We start from the raw sequence: 4614 nt of genomic DNA on the forward strand, positions 1-4614 counted from the left end.
TCGTTAATATGCTTAAAAAAATTAATGATATATTTAGATCTATGGGTATTTTTGAATTTTTACACCTACAGTTTGACATTGTTAGATTCAATCTGACGGCAGTGGCATGGAGGGCAACAAAAAATTAGACTAGTGACGTTGAAGTTCACCAAACTTTTTCAGTGACTTACAAGGAATTATAATCTTTTATAATGGCTCATATCGAATTTATAAGAGGGAATTCCTTGTGAGCACGCTGCCTGCCAGAAATCGATAGATGGAGCTCTACCCTCACGGCGTGCTGGCCAAGCTCGGCCCCGCCGCTCTGACGGGCACCTCCGTGCTCGCCGCGTACAGATCAAGGGACGACCCGAGCTCTGCCGCGTTCGTGGCCGGCGCCTAGGCCTCCACCGCGCTGCTCTTCCACTTCCTGCGCAAATTCGAGCGCGGGGAAGGGGACAGGGGTAGGACCAAGGTGGCGGTGTGGCTGCTCACGACTCTGCTCACGGCCATGTTCGCCTGCAAGGTTGCCCCGCTGATGCCGCTGGCCGTCAGTTTCTTGGTGTATCTGATGGCGGCCGGAACCGTCGGCGCTGGATTCTGGGCGTTGTTTCTCCATCAGTGAGGTGATCTCCTCGTCCTATACATGAAGAATAATGTGTCCGCCGCTGAATAACTTCTTCCTGCATATGCGGCAGCCAGGTGCCATGCTGCCATCCAACTCTTGTTTCTCCATCAGTGAGGTGATTTCCACGTCCTATATAATAAGCAGAATCATGTGTCCGCCGCTAAATAACTTCTTCATAATATCCGGCTGCTATCCAATTCTTGTTTCCTACTCCTTTTACAAATAACTTCTTCCAACATAATATGCGAGTACTTATCTAAAGACAAATCCTTGTTTCTATACAAATGAAGTTATCCCTTTTTACGCAGACATTTATAAACATACATGTGCCTTCACTAACTTACTGTTTCTAGTCTGTTAGGCCCTCTTTCGAAAGGGCTTTAAACAGATTTATTAGTTTATTGTTATACTTCTACCATAGGAAGCCGTGGCAACTATTGTTATATAGTACCATATATATGAAGCCGTAGCCGGTGAAGAAAAAGAACTGCATTCCCTGAATTCTACTCCATTTGATGAGAGAAAATAGCTAATGTGACAGTACCTTTTTTTTAAAAAAAAACTATGTGACAGTACCTTGAGTGTGTGCTAAAATATAGGTGAAGTCCAAGCCTTTTGAAGCCCAGCCAAAAAGTATCTAAATGTATACTAAAATGAACTTTGCTGAAAAGACAAAATGTAAACTTGCTGAAAATATAGTGCACTTCATGCCCAAACCGAATAACTGAAGGACTTAGGCACTCAACAACCATTATTGTACTCTCTCCGTCCATCCTAAAATAAATAAACCTTTAGTGGTATTTAAAGTTATATAATATTTTAAGTTTTACAGATATATTGTTTAGTTCGGAGACTGATATGGGATGGGACAATCCCATTAAAATTTCGAGGGACAAGATCACCCCATCTACTGTTTGACTAGGAGAGGATGGAATCGTCTACGATACTGCTACAGCACGAGCGTCCGTCCCGTGTCCAAAAGCCGGACCTACGTGGTCTTATGGTGTTCACGTATTGTACCTACTACATAAATACCTGATACTCCCGCCATGTACTCAGGTGGCCACTTAGACTTATCCTTTCTGGTTCCATGTTGTCTCTCTCTCCTCTGTCTCTCCATTCAAAGCAATAGGGAGGAAGGATGTCATGGAGCTTGTGCATCTCCTCCCTAGTCTTGAACTCGCGCAGCCACCCGCCCCACGCGTCTCACGACCATACCCCACCCGCCCTCTGCGCGCCGCCACTGAGCTCTGCACGCGCTGCCGCCGAAGAGCCCCGTGTTGACGGCGAGCTCCACGTCGCCGACATCCATGCATCGTCGTTGAGCTCTGCGCGTGCTGCCGCCTGCGAGCCGCGTGTTGCCAGCGAGCTTTGTGCCGCCGAGGTCCACGTGCCGATGAGCTCCGCACTGGCGACCTCCGTGGCATCCAGCTTCGTACTGGCATCGAGCTCCGCGTCGACTAGCCACATTTTGCCCGAGCAGCAAGACGATGTTGCACTGAAAGCGCATGTTGCAAGCGTATGTTTCAAGTGTTTCATATGCATGTTACGAGTGTTTCATGTGGATGTTGCATATGTTGCCATGACTACACATATGTTACAAGTGTATTGTTCCAAATGTTTCAGACGTATGCTGCATGTGTTTTATCTAGGTGTTGCATATGTTTCACACATATGTTGAAAGTGTTTCCTCCGGATGTTGCATATGTTTCGCACATATGTTGTAAGTGTTTCATCCAGATGTTGCATATTTTTTTGCAAAGGCTACACACGTGTTTTCTTGGTGTTACGTATGTTGCAAGTGTTTCATCTAGATATTATAAAAGTAGATCTAGTGTTGCACATGTTGTTGTGGGACCCATCTGTAGCAACCGCTTGCTGCAGCTGCTGGAACTCGCCTGCATGAGTCTGGGTGTGGAGGGGGGTGCGAGTGGCAAGCGCGAAAACGGTGCGGGCGCAGATTGAGATGGTGCAGCATGGAACACGGAGCGGCGTTGGACCCGTGCCACGGTGTGGCACGAGACATGGAGCGGCGCAGGACACGGTGTGGGCGCGGTACACGGAGCGACGTGGGCCCCACATGAAGCAGGCGTGCGGGCGGGCACATCAGCATGCCTACGCAGGGGCGCGGGCAGGCGCAGCAGGCGCTGGCACCCTGAAGGTAGCCTGAGCGAATCATCTATGCTTTGTGTTTGTTTTTAAGACATTGGAAGGTGTGATGAGCATATAACAAATAGGGCCCATGTGTCTGCCTTACTTCTACTTTTCCATTCTTCTTCTCCCCATGCGTGCCTCTTCCTTGCCATGGCCGACATTCACCGGTCATCCCCTCGCCCTCTTTCTCACGGCGGGAGGCCGAGCACGGCCCTCGTCCTCTTTCTTTTCTCACACCTGCCACGGAGACCTAGAGCTTGAGTATGGACCATGTTGCGAAGGGTCCTTGCATGTCAGGCTAAGCTCATTTGGGTTCGAGGCCCTGTTGCGCTCGCACGTGGCCTGGCGACCTCAGTTGCGGTGTAGTGGCCTCAACGGCGTCGCCAACATGCTAGCAAATTCATGACATCACCCACACCCCTAGGGTCCAAGAGCGCTCATCCTTGGGGTACACCTCGTGTCCAACAAAATTTTGAGAACAAGTCGGCTCAGGATCTATAGGAAATATTCCCTAGTAATTAGGGTCGCTGCGTCTCGATGTCTCTCAACCAAACACCATTAAAAAATTAAATTTCCTCCTTCGTCCCATCCTACCCTTAAACCAAATGTTCCATAGAAAAGGCTACCAATATCTATCACACCGTACAAGTCCATGTGTTTCTAACTATTCTAATTTGGTATTATAAATATTAGTGCTCTTTTCTATAGATTCAGTCATATTTAAGGCAATCTGAATTACTATTTAGAAGCTGATTTACTTTAATTGTGTATTTTTTTAGCAAATTTAATTGTGTATTCTCTAGCAGCTGTAGCAACTCTGCCCCTGCACCACTCCGCTCCCTGTCCACCATCTGCGTCAATTTCATCGACCCTTGGTATTATTACGTCACTGTCTGTGCCGGCGGTACAACCAACATTGGATCACAGCCTAGGAGCGCCAAAATCACGGGCCAGCTGCTACGTCGATAATTTGCACCATTCAGGGGTGTTTGGTTTAGCTCTTGGCTTTAGCTTTTGCTCCCAAAAGCCCAAAAGCTAACAAAGGACACCTGCTGGCCTAATAGCTTTTGAAAAAGCCAGTTTTCACGTAGTTCAATTTTCATAGCTAGGGAGAGGCTGTTTTCACCGGCTGTGGGAGGGTTCACTTTCAACGAAATTACCGACACTGCCATCGGTTATGAAGAAAACGATTCGTTCTTTTCCCTTCTCTTCCCTTCCGCGCGACTCCGAGCCCGTCCGTCTGCAAGTGGCGACACCTAGGCGGAGCTAGGGTTTGGCAGCGGCGCATCTCGCCGGCCATGCCCCGGCCTCCTCAAGCGCCGCCCGGTCCTCTCCAGTGCCGTCCCAGTCCTCTCCGCTGCCGAGAATCGCCGGCCCCGCCCCGTCCCAGCCTCTCTGGTCGAACGCGGACCCCTGCCGCCGGGCGCTCACTAGCCCTGCCCAGCTCCTCGCTGGCCCCGCCTCGTCCCTCCTCTCTGCTGCGGCGCAGGATTGGCCCTCTTCGCTCCTCTACGCTCTGGTTCGGCCCTGCCTAGCTCGCGAGTGAACCGCGCCCAGCCGCAACTCCTACGGTCGGTGCCCCTTTCAATGGCCCCAGCTTCATCGATCTACGCCTCCAGTGACCGGATCTGCAACGTAGGTACCTCAATATCCGATAAATGGTCCCAGTGCGTCAGCATCTCGGCCGCAACCGTGACACGTGCAACACCCTCAACGCCCATAGATGCGCCTACGATGACCCGAGAGAGGGAGCCAGACACGGCTATCACCCTCGTCATGGCAGACGCTACGACAGCGGTGAGGACCGAAGCTCGAGCCCCGGCCTGCCCGGGCCTCAGGCCTTCGGCCGACAC

The 4614-nt window shown here is 50.5% G+C and overlaps 1 pseudogene; it reads left to right on the top strand.

Moving 5' to 3' along the window:
* Nucleotides 1-256: 256 nt before the first annotated feature.
* On the top strand, nt 257-604 carry LOC136521655 (uncharacterized; annotated as a pseudogene).
* The last annotated feature ends 4010 nt before the right edge of the window (nt 605-4614 follow it).

This window comes from Miscanthus floridulus, chromosome 18 (assembly GCF_019320115.1).
Source record: "Miscanthus floridulus cultivar M001 chromosome 18, ASM1932011v1, whole genome shotgun sequence".
Lineage (NCBI taxonomy): Eukaryota > Viridiplantae > Streptophyta > Magnoliopsida > Poales > Poaceae > Miscanthus > Miscanthus floridulus.